The 14,236-nt window shown below is 40.4% G+C and overlaps 1 protein-coding gene across 4 annotated transcripts in view; it reads left to right on the top strand.

Moving 5' to 3' along the window:
- Positions 1 to 14,236, top strand: part of C1QTNF7 (C1q and TNF related 7) — a 103,464-nt gene that overhangs the window by 23,525 nt on the left and 65,703 nt on the right. The window contains exon 1 of one of the 4 annotated variants that reach the window (XM_046657223.1): positions 9,100 to 9,266. The exons of the other annotated variants lie outside the window; for them this stretch is intronic. The gene's annotated coding sequence lies outside the window, so the exon portion shown is untranslated. Of the gene's footprint in view, positions 1 to 9,099; positions 9,267 to 14,236 lie in introns of those variants that run through there. 4 annotated transcript variants of the gene reach the window in all.

The raw sequence follows: 14,236 nt of genomic DNA, 5'->3' as shown, positions 1-14,236 counted from the left end.
TCCCAATGCCTGGCAAGCATAGCACCATTGACTTTATTAGATCATGTCAAATCTTGCCTGCTTGCTATGTTCCTGGTTTGGTTTGGTTTTTATCAGCTTCTTCATAGTGCTTGGCACTTAGTAGGAACTCAATGATATGTGTTGAATGAATGAATCTGAACCTCACCATTTGCTGGCTGTGTGATTGTGGGCAAGTTTCATACCCTTCCATGGCAAGAATAAAATAAATGATAGTTGTTAAAAGCCACTGAAATTTGGGAGTTGTTTATTATGCTGTACATTACAGCTGCAAGAGCTGATCACTACAGCCTGTCACCACATAGTGGGGGAGGGAAATTAATGGAAAAGAGATACTCCCTGGATAATGCCAAAAATATTTACTATAGAATGGTATCCATGCTGTAACAAGACACATTGTTTCTCTAGCATTTGTTAAAATTAACAGACAATCCTGAATTGTAATAAGCTCACGTATAATGAATCTAAAAAATGACACACAAACTTCTCCAAGCATACTCTAAGGGTTTTAGAGCGTGTATAGAATGCCACCATGGAAAAGAAATGTTTTCTGGGCAAGCATCATTCTGTTGAATCAGTGGGCAAGCACACTGAATGCCAACAATAAAAGAAAATACCCATAATGCTTATCTCACGGACACAGCTGCATTAAAAACATGTTGGATTTGAGTTATGGGAAACAATTAAACAACCTCTTTGTACAGAGAGTAGAATGGGTAAAGAATCTCTCCTTTGTGAGGAAAAATTACATCTCGATTGTCAGTGCAAACCAAAGCTGGAGTAAATTTGGAAATCTGATGTACGATCTCCTGGAGCTTTATCCTGACAAAAATGTAAATACACACCAGGGTAGCATGAAGTTTTCCATCTTGCTTTACACACTCATGTATCTGACTTCCCTCCATGAAACACCCAGTGAAACAGGAATATTGGAAGCAATAAGCAGATGTCTGGTACCTTATGTAAGTCCATACATAGGATGCAAGCCACGACTTAGTGTTTTTTTCAAGGCAGTTGTTAGATAGCAAATGGTAGCTCTCAAGAGGTTTCTTTTTTTCAGGCAGCACAAAAAATTGGAAATGTATTTGTGTACCTTAGAATCAAACGGGCCTTGATTTGAATCCGAGGTCTGCTATCTAATAAATGTGCAACATTAGGCATACTACTTACCACCATTGAGTTTTTTCCTTATCTGTAAAGTGGAAATAATACTTAAGTTGAACCAAGTGAAATTGCCATATTTGTAGTTAAAATAAGTCAAATATTGGCAATTGCATATGGTTTAACCTACATCTGTTTCACAGAACTGAGTCCAGAATAGGAGAATAAATCCAGGTATATCTACTAGTCAGAACTCTCTTGCTGCACATGACAGGCACTCAACTCAAGCTAGCTTAAGAAAAAAGGGAATGCATTAGCTCATGTAATCAGTCAGTCTAGGAACGGTGTTAGCATCATGCATGGCAGGATCTAGGGCCTCAAATGATGCTCTGGATCCTCTCTCTCACTTTCTCTTTCTCTGCTGCCTCACTTCCTTCTGTGTCTGTTGACTTTGTCATGCGATGGACAGGAGGGCCAATGATAGTCTTCATTAGAAGCAAAAGGGACTTCTCTTTCCCAAAGTCTGTCTTTTTGGGTTACATGCTCACCCCTCAAGTACCCACCATTTGCAGATATGTCATATGGCCTACTATGCTTGGCTCAGCCTGGTTGACTTTCTCGCCTCAGGGGAGGCAGCAGGAGTGAAGGGAACTAAACATGATAGACCAGTTAGAACCACATAAGATAGGGAAGGAGTTACCCAAAGAATGTCGGGGTGCTAGGCAGGCGGAAAAAAAGGTGTTCACTATAGCGTGTACAACACTTAAACACAGATCCTGCCACACAAAAGATGGTTAAAATTAGCTGAAGAGTTTCCTACACAATACTCAAAGGACATAAGAAATAAGATTTACTGTTTCACCCAAGGATAAGGTGAAGAGTTTTTCTCAATCTGCCCAGGACTTTCCTGATGTTGGTGCTGTAAGTCTCATGCCCTGCAGAACTCCTCAGTCCCAGGCAAATCATCTTGGTTTGTCTGGACTATCCTGATTTTGAAATGAAAAGCCCCACATCTGGGGAATCTCTTCAGACCCAGGCAAACCAGGACAGCTGTTCACCCTACCCAAAGATGACACTTATAAGTGTAAATCTTAGCTGCAGTTGAGGTCTTGTTAAGTCAGTTTATTAGTTACTGCATCAATAGAAAAGTGATGTGATATGGTATAGCCAAAACTCTATAGAGTCCCATAGAAAAAAATGCATAGACCACGTCTGTTTCATGTTGAGTTACAGGATCTGTCCCTTGGCTTTGCCTTTCCCTCTACTTTCTTTGTTTTTGTTTCACTGTCTTTCTTTCTCTCTTTTCATCTTTCACCCCCCTTCTCTCCTCCTCTCCCTCCCTCCCTCCCTTCCTTCCTTGCTTTCTTCCTTCCTTGCTTCCTTCCTTCCTTCTTACCTTCCTTCTGATCTTCCTTCCTTCTCTCTCTTATTTTCTTCTTTCTCTTTCACTTTTTGTTTGGCAACATATTTACCTTTCAAATAACATGTGACTTAGATTGTGTTTGCAATCTTCAAAGGAGCTGGTATGTGTTGTTCGACTAAAACAAGCCAGCCTCAGTAAATGCATGTATCCTGGATAATCCACCAAGTAAGAGAAAACTTAGCTGTTGATTAGGACAAGAAGTGTAGGTGCTATCGCTGTGGGTTTGCTGAGACAGCATGGTCATGATGCTAAGCATGAAGAATGAAAAAAGGGAGGGGAAGAAAAGCAAAAAATATGGTGATGATTGTCAAATGAGAACATTGGATATTGGAAGGGCTTGAGATTGAGTTCTTTGGAGGGACATTGTGGTTTAACTGTTTACATAAGGGTTTCATTTACTAATAAGGGAAATTCCTGAGATTTAGGATCTCTTTCTTCTTTTGAATCAATATTATCATTAATTAAGCAATGTAAACCAGGAAATCCTTCTTGGGTACAAGCTATGCTTTGAAGCCAGGCCTGCATTTGAATGTTTTCAATCAAATCTTAAAATAAAATTAGAAAGAAAGCAATTTCTAGTCTTCAAAGGAGAGCTATCATTGGGGAAAACAGAGTCTTCTGAATTATACTTTTAAGAGTGATGCGAATTTTGTTTGCCATTATTAAAGTGCTAAAGTTCTAAAGAATTAACTCCACCTTGAAGGTAAATCCAAATGCTGTCTCATGACAAAGTTTCCATCCACAAGTCAGGGTCATATACTTGGGACTTCCACTACATTTGAGTTTTCCAAAGATCAGCATTCACATCATTTCCACAATTTTTGTCATTACATAGTACCACCTGTGCCATTTATTTACCTAGTATGTTCCTAGAAATTGACTTTTTAAATTAGATAAACTAAGCTGATGCAGCCAATGCAGCTTATTAATGCTCATGCATAGCAGTGTCCAGAGGACTCATGCTGACGCTCAGACCCTAATGTTTTTTAAACCTTTGTAGGAAGGAAAGTATTGTCACCCACAAGAAAAGCAGTATACTATGGTGGCATTGAGGAAAGGCTTGGTTCTTATCTTGATTTTACCTTTTGACAGCCTTGAGATTTTGAATAAGTGACTTCAATTTTCTACCCATATGGTTGTGAGGATTAATTGAGACAATGCTTAGAAAAAATCAATGAATGGTGCTAGCCCATAACAAATGTTAGCCAGGATTCTCTTCTTAGTCCATTAGTAGAGAGAGGGAAGACTTGCATAGTCCTGCAGGGCAGACAGTTCATTTATTCTGTGAAAGCTAAATAAATGGGGGATGTAATGCCACAATCACCTTCTGAACTATGTGATTTCAGGATATTACCTTACCTTAGGGAAATAAAGTTAAAAAAAAAAAAAAGTTAAATTGAGCCAGAGGGCATCTCTGCAGACTGCAGAACTTTTGGAACTATGTCTTACTGGGAAGGGACAAAGGAAAGGACATGTCCTAGTGTTTGTTTCTAAGCTGGCTTCCCCCAGACCAAATTTTTATCACTGTGGCAAGTCAGAGGTAAAAATCAGAATGGAAAAAAGATATGTTTTACCAAGATTTTGTGAGTCCTTCTGCAGGCTAGGTTGATTAAGGGCCGAAGTGAGAAAACACCACCCAAAGTTAGGAAGAGACTAGTCTCCCCTTGCTCTGCAGAAAAGCCAACATAATTTTGCTATCACAAGGATTTTAGATGATTTTTAACATTCTATTCTCTGATTATTTTTGGTATATTAGAAAGCTATTTTTAGTGTATTTTTTTTATCTGGCAACCATATTGAACATACATTATTTTTAATAGCCTTTTAAAATTTGCTTGCATTGTTTAGGTATACATTTGTGCTATCTGTCAATAACTCTAACTTTGCTTCCTCCAATCTAATTCCTATTCCTCTTATTTTTTGTTTCCTGTCTTATCACATGTAAATTATTTTACCATCATTTAGGAATGATTAAAATAGTATTACATTTTTGACCCACCAGGTTAAGGATGACTTTGAGAATGTAACAACTAAAAGCTCAACAAATACGTAAAAATCTGTTGCAGTAATTTATATGCAATGTGACAAAGACAATAGATAAAAACAGGAAAAATATCAATGAGCAATATTTTAATTAAATGAATGAACATAATAGAATGTAAGTAACAAAACTTGACTGCAAGGTTTCAAATGGGAGATAACACCAGGAAATTATCAATCATATCAGTCAGAATTGAGTTAGGAAAATGAAAATCACTCTAGGAACGGATTTAAGATGAGGAATCAAAGCCTTAAATAACCGTTGAAAGAAATATGGAGAACCTATACGTGGGATCAAATTGCATTGAACTACACAACAGGCAAATGAAGCCACGCAAAAACTGGTGAATGTGTTCTGTAATCTACTTAATACTATTGTGCCGATGTCAGTTTTTAGTTTTGATATCATATTACAGTGATATAAGATGTCACCATTGAGGGAAGCTGGCTTTTTGTTTCATTTGGGGTGTTTTTTGCAACTTCCTGTGAGTATATAATTATTTCTAAGTAAAAAAGTTTTTTTTTAAAGGGGGCTATGGAACCAACAGTTGGAGAAAACTCACACTGTTTTGCTGGAAACTTAGAAGTGCAGGCTTGCTGGGAAGTCACACTAGAGTTTGTGATTCCAGGATCTCACCCTGAAGCTCCTGCAATTCTCGCATCACTTGACTGTCCTCATTCTGACTGCAATTGCCACTAAAGAATGTCCTGTCATTCTTTTCTGCCCTTCACATCCCTGTGAGTGCCATTGGTTGACTCTAACAGGGGACCCTGACTACGAGGGGCTCTGGGAAATGTAGTTCCAGGCTTCCAATCCCTGACCTATAAGAGAGAGAGTAGAAAGGTCAAGGGACAATGCTGAGCTATAAACATATATCCCAGCTCACTGATATTTGACAGATACTATCAATTTATAACCTAGCCTGTGAAAAAGGGATTGGAAGAAGGAAATTAATCAAAATTTTTAGTTTATACATAAGAAAAATTTACAAATAATTCAATTTCCCAGCATAGTTCTTTCATCTAATATTCTAGCTATCTTCGCCCAAAAGAATTTATAATAAGCAAATTTTCTTAGGATTTTTCCAGTTTATAAAACAATTCCACATGAACTCATTGGCCAGCCAAACAATGCTAAGAAATAGATAATAATGAAAACATTTAATACTTCTCTAGCATTTTCATGTATATTATCACATTTACTTGCAACCCACCAACAAGATTGTGTTCCTTGTAGTTCTCCAAACACAACAGACTGTCTTTCCATGTCTTTGCACGTGTGGTTCCTTTAGCTGAGAATGTCTTTCCCTGGTAAGAATTCCTCCTGGCAGGCCCTCAACCTCCATACATCTTGTTCCATCAGAGTCTTGCTTCATCTCTTTCCTGAAAGAGACTGAGGCTGATGGGATGTGAACAGACAGCCCCATGGCCACGCTGTGCTGCCCTTGCAGGAGTCCAGGGGTTGACCAGCAGGCCAGCAGATGTGACCCAAGATCTGTTCCTCAGCTGCCTCTACTTATTCCAGGAACTTCATCCTTGATTAGCCAAATCTAGTACTCTTATGCAAAATAGAAAGAAGAATAAATTCAGTGGTAAACAGGGGACTTAATAAAGAGACCCCTGAGACTGAGCTCTTGGGCATATGTTTGCCAGTCACACTACCGCAAATGAGTCTTGGGGCTCCTTTCTGCTACTATTTATTTTCCCTGATTCACCTTTTCCCTCTCCCCGCTTCCTTCCCTGTAGGTTCTCATGTTAGTGGTCTAATGGCTGGAGGTACATCAGTGGTCAAAACATCCCTGCCCTCAAGGAGCTTAAAAACCAATGAGGAAGGCAAACATCATGCCAATGATCTTAGAAATATGTAAATACTGTAACAGCTACTACAGCTATGAAGCAGCATTTATGAAGTTTTACAGAAGAAAAATATGTATGAAGGGCTGGTAGAGTATAGGATAAGAGAGAGCAATGGAGAGCGAGGGCACGTGGGGCAAAGAAGCTTCACTGAGGAAGGAACATGAGTTAAATTTGAACTGGTGAGGGGGGCTTAACGTTAAGAGTCTAGGAGGAAAGCAGGGAGAGGACATGGTGAGCTGACTCTCCACAGCTGTCAGCCTAAACTCAGTGGGGACCCAGAGGGAAACCACAGAGCTTCCCTCTAATCCTTTTCCCTTCTCATAATGCTCTGGGTAACAACGTCCTGATGTAAGGCAACCGAGCTGGGAATTAGCAGGAAGGAAACGTCGAGGTTCATGGCTCAGAATCTAGGACAGAGGGAGAGGAGGAGGCAGACTGTGTCATGGAAAGAGCATGGTTCTGGTTATCACAGTTTATATTTAGACACTGCCACTTATTAGCTTTGGGAACTTGGAAAAGTCAATAGCAACCTCTCAAAGTTGTTATGAAGATTTAATGAGAAAAGGAACAAGTAGGGCTTTATACCCAGTAAGTACTCGGTAAACATTAGCTCTCTTTTCTCATTTTTCCGGGTTTGCCATGGACTGAATCGTGTCCCCCCAAAATCCATATGTTGAATCCCTAACATATAGGGTCACCATGACTGTATCTGAATATGTGGTCTTTAGCAGGTAATTAAGGTTAAATGAGGTCATAAGGGTGGTGCCCTGATCCAATAGGACTGTAGTCTTGTCAGGAGAGGAAGAGAGAAAGGGAGAGCTCTCTCCCTCTCTTCACCGTGTGGCGACACAGCCAGGGGCGTCCGTCTACAAGTCAAGGAAAGGGCTGTCACTAGGATTCTAGTGACCATGCTGGCCCTCTGATCTCAGACTTTTACTCTCAAGAACTGTGAAAAAATATTTCTGTTGTTTAAGCTACTAATCTTTGATATTTTGTTATGGCAGCCCTAGCAGCCTAAGACAAGGCTCAACTAGAAAGTTGCTCTTACAGATGAGAGAGTACAAATCTTAACTGCAAGGACATTTAAACAATGAGTTTATGAAAGGACAAAGAAAGTGAGTGGAATAATCAAACACAAGCTGGATTTGGGGCTTAAGTGTTTTCAAAAGTGAGGCTGATCTCAATTCCCTTGGTGGTGGGTTGTGACTACTTCCAGGATAAAGACAGCCTCATCTGTGTCAGAATGCTACAGATGCTTTTCTATGTGGTTGAGCAAAATGTTTTCTCCTTTTTTTCTTTCTGACTGTTTCATGAGAAACGGAAGGAGACTTAGACTCTAAGAAAGAAAACTAGTAGTGGTCAGCATGGGGAGATGAGCGCCAAGAGATGGGATAACAAGGGAAGGAAGGTGAAATGGGGAAAAAAGGCCAAGGTCCCTGGCACTAAGGGGTCTGAGCTGATGCCACCGATGAAAAAAAGAAGTGGTAGTGGTATCATCCATCAACAATGTTTCCTGTGGAAATGCTGTGCTGGATGCTGGAAGATACTACTTTACAATGTCAAAGCCTGCAAATGTGGGTAAGCCCTCTCTCAATGAAGACTTCATTTGGTCCTCACCACAGCAAAAGGAGCATGACACAGCATGACGTGGATTATATCCCCAGGAGGAAACTGTGGTTTGGAATGTTTAAATGGGGTTCCCTTAGCTGGTAGATATTAGAGGCAGCGGCCAAGCTCTCTGGTTCCAGACCTGGTGTCCTTTCTATGGCAAATGTCAAAACATGCTCTACCTTTTCATCTGATCTTGACCTGGTCTTCCAAGGTCAAAGGTTTTCTCCAGGTCCCATCCCTTCCCTGACCAATATTCTCCTTCTCCCCCAAAAGTCACTGGATGGCTTCTTCCAGCACAGAAAACAATATCAAATGGAATATGAGAATGGAAAGGAGAAGAGAAGCATGTAAATTGGGCTGTGTTGACAAAATTACATCATATGGTTTACTTGTTTTGATCCTTGATGAAGCTCATTCACAGAGATCACCATACTGTATGACCAAACAAGGATGGCAATTATGATTCTCCTTTTGCAGCTGTGAGACTTAGAAATATTAAAAATCTCATCCAGTGACATGTAGCCTAAACACCAAGAACCAGATCTCAAATCTTTGTGTCAATCTTCACATCCCTGTAGGGAACAGACAGCCAGGAGGATATTTGGTTCCAATTCTTGCACTAACCAGCTATGTGATTCTGGTCAAGGCTTGTAAGCTCTGGGCTTCATTTCCTTCCACTGTAAACTGGAGAGGCTGAACTGCATGGCCTCTAAGAACATTCTCTAAAGTGGCTGGGAAGAAAGCAATCACAACATGCTTTGAAAACCAGTCAAAGGTGCCCTGATTTCCCCTGGCAAGAAAAATGAGAAGACATTCAACTTGAATTTCACGCTTCTAAAACAAATATTGTCCAGACTCTTTGCACTGTTTCCTGAATACAATTCGGAGAGCGAGCCAACAGATAAAGGAGGATATTTATTTTTGTTCGTGTGGTCAACAAATACTTCTTTCAGGCTCAATCAAACCATTAGGAAGTCTGTGTAGGCCAGGGCGTCATTGCACGTCATGGGTCTTGCGTGCTCCCTCTCTCCCAGCCACTGCTCAAGGCCTGGGAGAAGGTTTTTGAAACGAATCAGGAAATTACTTATCAATCTGAAGCCCCAAAGAGTTATGAGCACTCCTTGCTGCCAAAGGGAGGGGGATTTCAAGTGAAAGCTTCACATCTGTGCGCAGTAGGGTTCTAAGACTCCAGCTGTTGGAAAGTCTTGCGAGCAATGTAAGTAAACAGTCCTCTCTCCCTATCGAAGTAAACTTCTTCAGGCTTTTTTTCTCCCAGAGATGAGTCTTTTGGCTCAGGTTGGTGTTACTCTTTCCCTGTTCTTCTATGAGGTGTGGGGGTGTTTACTGACTGGGGCTTACTCAATGAAACATCTCCTCTGGGGGATGAACACAAGAGAGAAAGCGAAAGTCAGTGGTCAGAATCGGCTTTGCCTGGGAAGGGTTAGTTTTGAAAACAGTCCTGGACTTGGCGATTACGCTCTTTAATAGCTATAGATCCATCTTCAAGAGGAGCCTGAGGCCAACATGGACACTGTGGGGGTAAACAGAAGGGGCTCCGTAGCCTCACTCTGAAAAACAGAATTGTCATGTAGTCTGCACCTATGTGATTCAAGTTTAAGGTGTTTCTTTCATTTTGATATAATGTAGGATTTTAGTAGAGGAAAAAGAAAACATTAAAGCTAATACTGTTCTGTGGAGATTTCCTTGCAGTAGTATAAATCTTGTGCTTATTTTATTTTTGGTTAAGAGTGCTGATTCATTTACTGTTTATTTTATTAAGCAAATGTGTTTGTCACTCCACATGGCTGTGCGGGGATAAAGCATTCATTGCGATATAAGAATGTAAACATCTAGACTGTGTTGGCAAAACTATGGGTTTGTATGAACAGTAACTATAGGAATGGATTGCATAATTTCATAAATAATGCATTGTACTGGAGTATGTTTCTTTTACAGGTATTTTAAATCAGATTGTGGTTAAGGACTAGGAAGTAATTGCAGAGATATAGATAGGAATATAGGAAATAGTTTTGTGTCAATCACCCTTTGTTCTGTGAGACACTGCAGCTTCCCCAGGAACTCGAGTGTCCTTTTCCAGGGTCCCTCATCAAGAGCCCTACGGCTGCAGGGAACTTGTGTCCCGAGATCTCACACTCTGCCCCATCTTCAAACTACGCATCTCCCAATATGTCCTGATTCCTGACTCGAATAAGAAGCCTTGCGTCCCCAGCCTGCGTTGAGTTCTCCAGACTCCCTGGAAAGCTCCCAAATCACAATAATAATTGCCCTTAACTCTAGTTGATATCTGACTTCCTTTCTTCTCTTTGAATAATTTTGCTTCACACTTTGATGTCCTGTGACGATAAAACTGGTCTTGTTCCTAATATGTTAGTAATTGTCAGCACGTGTGTAAGGTGCCTTAGAGGGTCAGGAGGCTCCAGGTAGAAAGAGATTTCAGTTACTGGGAATTTATAACAGGCTGTTTCCTATGTAGCCCTCCATTAAGTAACTCATCTCTACCTTTTGTATGGGGTGATCTCTAACCTTTCACGTTTACTTAATAAATATACTGGCATACCTCCTTTTATTGCGCTTTGTTCTAGTGCAGATATTTTACAAGATCCTCCACCAACAAAAAGATCATGACCTGCTGAAGGCTCAAATGATGGTTAGCATTTTTTAGCAATAAATATTCTTTAATTAAAGTATGTAGATTTTTTTAGACATAATGCTCTTGCACAGTTAATAGACTGCAATATAGTATACAGTATTACAGTATAGTATAAACATAACTTTTACATGCACTGGGAAACCAAACAATTCGTTTGACTTGCTTTATTGTGCCATTCGCTTTATTGCGGTGGTCTGGAACCAAATCTGCAATATCTCCAAGGTATGCCTGTATATTGTATTCCTAATGTGCTGAAAGCAATAAAAACAAAATGTAAGACAATGCTCCCCTTCTAGTATAAATATGTTTGTAGTTTATACACCCAAGAGAGTTTTCATTTTCGTGGACAATAACAGCATCTGGGCGGTGGCAGTTGGACATGTGTGGTGCAATGGATCATAAAACAGAGGGATACACGTTTGGAATGTGAAAGGAAATTATTCAAATATTGGAAGACATTTACTGAGCATTTGCCATGTGCTTGGCCCTCTGCTTGCCATGCCTCATGTGGTCTTCGGAGCAGGCGGCTCACTGGTTAGGAGAAGTGGCTCTGCAACCAGAGCACCTGGATCCACAACCCAGCTGGCCTCCGTGAGATCCACAGTTGGTTACTTAACTCCTCTGGGCCTCAGTTTGCTTACTATGAAATAAAGGAAAAAACAGCAGGGTTCATGTAAAGATTGAGAGTTAATGTAGGTAAAGTGTTGTTTTTGTCTCTCATAAAGGAGAAATTGAGGCTAGAGATAACTAAGGAACTTGCCTACAGCCACACAGGCGATGGGATTTGGAAGCAAATGATCTGGCTTTATCATAGTGGAGAAAGGCCACATTTTCAACCGCCGCCTCCTTCCCTTGTGGTTGTTCCGTCTTTCACATGCATTCCTTTATCCAGCTCTCACAATGGCCTTCTAGGTAAAAGTTATTGACCATTGACCATGCAGATTTCAGACAAGGAATCTGAAGCTCAATGATGTGAAGTAACTCCCCCAAAGTCACACACTCAGAAATCAGCAGGGCTGGGAGCTAATCAGAGGTTATCTAGTTCCAAGGTCTGCGCTTTGTTCAGAACCCCACACTCTTGAACGGTTGGGCCTATACTGCCCCCTGCAGAAAAGAGGGAGGTAGCAAAGGACGCTAAGCTCATCATCAATTAGGTCCTCACTCTGTCTGGCCCAGGGCCTCGTTAATTAAAGCAGGTACCTGGAACCCTTTGTTAGTAATTCTCCAGAGGGTTTGAATGTGCATCAAAGTTTGACAGTCACTCTTCTCAGCATGTCCTGTTATCTGGGAAAAAGTGTAGGTTGCTGTGTCCCACCTGAAGAAGGTAAAAAGTTCGGTTAAGGACAAAAGATGGGAAATTTTCTCCCATTCAAATTTTTGGATTACCCTGTGGTCAGAATCAACACTATTTCAGAGTTATTTACTGTCTTGTTTATATCGCAGCGCTTTCTTCATCTTTTGGCACATGTCACTTTCTAAGCCCTGTGACCATCTGAACTTTTTGTCATCAACCCCTTTGATTGCATCAGGCTTCGATGATCAGCAGATGAGTAGATTTCTTTCCCTTTGTAGACTTTTTGTTATAAATCAGTACAACTCAGTGGAATTCATCACCACAGTAGAATAAAGTGAGCTATCATATCTGTAATATGAGACATTCACTCAGTAAACTTTACACAGAAAAACCAGCAACATAGAGCATGGACTGTGTTGAATAAAACATAGTCAGATTGATTTCTCTGAAGACTACTGCAACATAGATAGATACAAGCCAACAGGGGCATGCCAAAACATGTACTGGGAACTCGAGATGCCTCAGAAAGAGGTCACGGAGGGTGTGGTGGAACAGGAACCACTAAACTTTGGAAATAATTTCTTGTGGTGGCAAGTGTCAGGATTTGAGGTGAAATATTTCTGGCTTTGAATTCTGGCTTCACCACTTTCTCTCTGTAAGATTTAAAGCATGTCACTTACTTCTCAAGCGTATGCAACAGACATAAACAACTCTGCGTAGCACCTAGAGTAATAAGTGCCCAACACACGGGAGTTCGTTTCCTCCTTAACTCTGGTCCATCCAATCCACAAATATTTATTGAGCACCTACTATGAGCCAAGCATTATTCCAGATATAGCAGCAAACAAGAGCCGTAGTCTTGCTTTCATACCTTAGAGAGGAAACAATAGAATCATGACCAGAATGTATCTTTGGAGACTGATAAGTGCTACAAAGAAAATAAAATGTGGTAATGAGATAGAGTGCACAGCAGGCACAGGAAGAGGATACTTCTTTAGCTAAGGTGGTCAGGGATCGCCTCATCAAGGAATTGTCATTTAGCACAGACTTGAATCAAAAGAAAAACACAAAAGCCGTGGTTAAGCCGCTGACTAACCACGTTAACACCAGATGAGTCATAGAAACTCTAGGCCTCGTTTTCACCACCCATAAACTGCAGAGCTGGAGGAAGTCTATGGGGCTTCTTTTAGCCCAAAAAGTCTTTTCTGTCATTTTCTTTCCTTGTCTTAGTATCATATGCCATCAGTAATTGTATGAAAAGAAGAAAAAAAAATCTCTGAGTCAAACTATACTACATTCATTCCATTTTCTGGGATTTTTTTTTTCAAAATATTCTTCCTCATCAAAGATAAGTTAGTTGGTCCTAAGTGAATGAAGATTAATTAATGATTCGTTTTAAAAAGTTCAAATCATCACAATTCCTAGGGATTACATTGTTGGAGAAGACAAGAACCACTGCATGGCAGATTTTTAGGGATGAATTGTGCAGCTTCACAATGACTTCATGTGTGGCTTCGAGTCTGAAATCGTACATATATTAGTGGAGCCAACGTGCAAAGCTGCCAGAAATCAGTCGAGCCAACACTCTATCAGCCAAGAGTCCTGTGTACAGCTTTAAAAAAAACAATCCAAGGTCTGAAATGTTTCCTTTCTTAAAATGGTGTGGCAGATCTCACTTGGGTCTGAGACCGCGCCTATTCAATGTGAAGGTCGCAACGCAGATAGCTTATACCAGAGGAGTCTTTGTCTTTCAATCAGCCAAATACTTGTGGCCAGAATATTCTTGGCTGTACCAATCCAGATGATTGTCTCATTACTCCATTTTGCCTTTATCACCATAGTGTAAACCTCAGTTATGGATCTATAATCTAGGAGGAGAATTTTGCGTGCACAGCAACATAAAATGCACGCGTCAATGTTTTTGATTTTCAAATGCTGAGATTTTTTTGCTTAATTTATAAAAATGCTGTATCTCCAAATTGCAAACATGTTTTTAAAAATTGTTTTGGAAGCAAGGTCCAAAGACACAATCCAAGAAGTAAAAGATAAGAGCAAAGAGGATGAGATAAGGACCTTGGAGTTAATTGGCTGGTAGTAGAGAGAGTTGTGGGGCAATTCAGTAATGTTCCCTGGGGCTCTAAAGCTATTTCACCCAGAGAATGGTGGTGAGCTGCTGTCCAGTGGGGAGAGTAGGGGAGGACAAGGGAACTGCTACTGTGAG

Source organism: Equus quagga, chromosome 3 (genome assembly GCF_021613505.1).
Source record: "Equus quagga isolate Etosha38 chromosome 3, UCLA_HA_Equagga_1.0, whole genome shotgun sequence".
NCBI lineage: Eukaryota > Metazoa > Chordata > Mammalia > Perissodactyla > Equidae > Equus > Equus quagga.
Note: the sequence above shows the minus strand (reverse complement) of the source record. Positions and strands in the feature narration are given on the sequence as shown.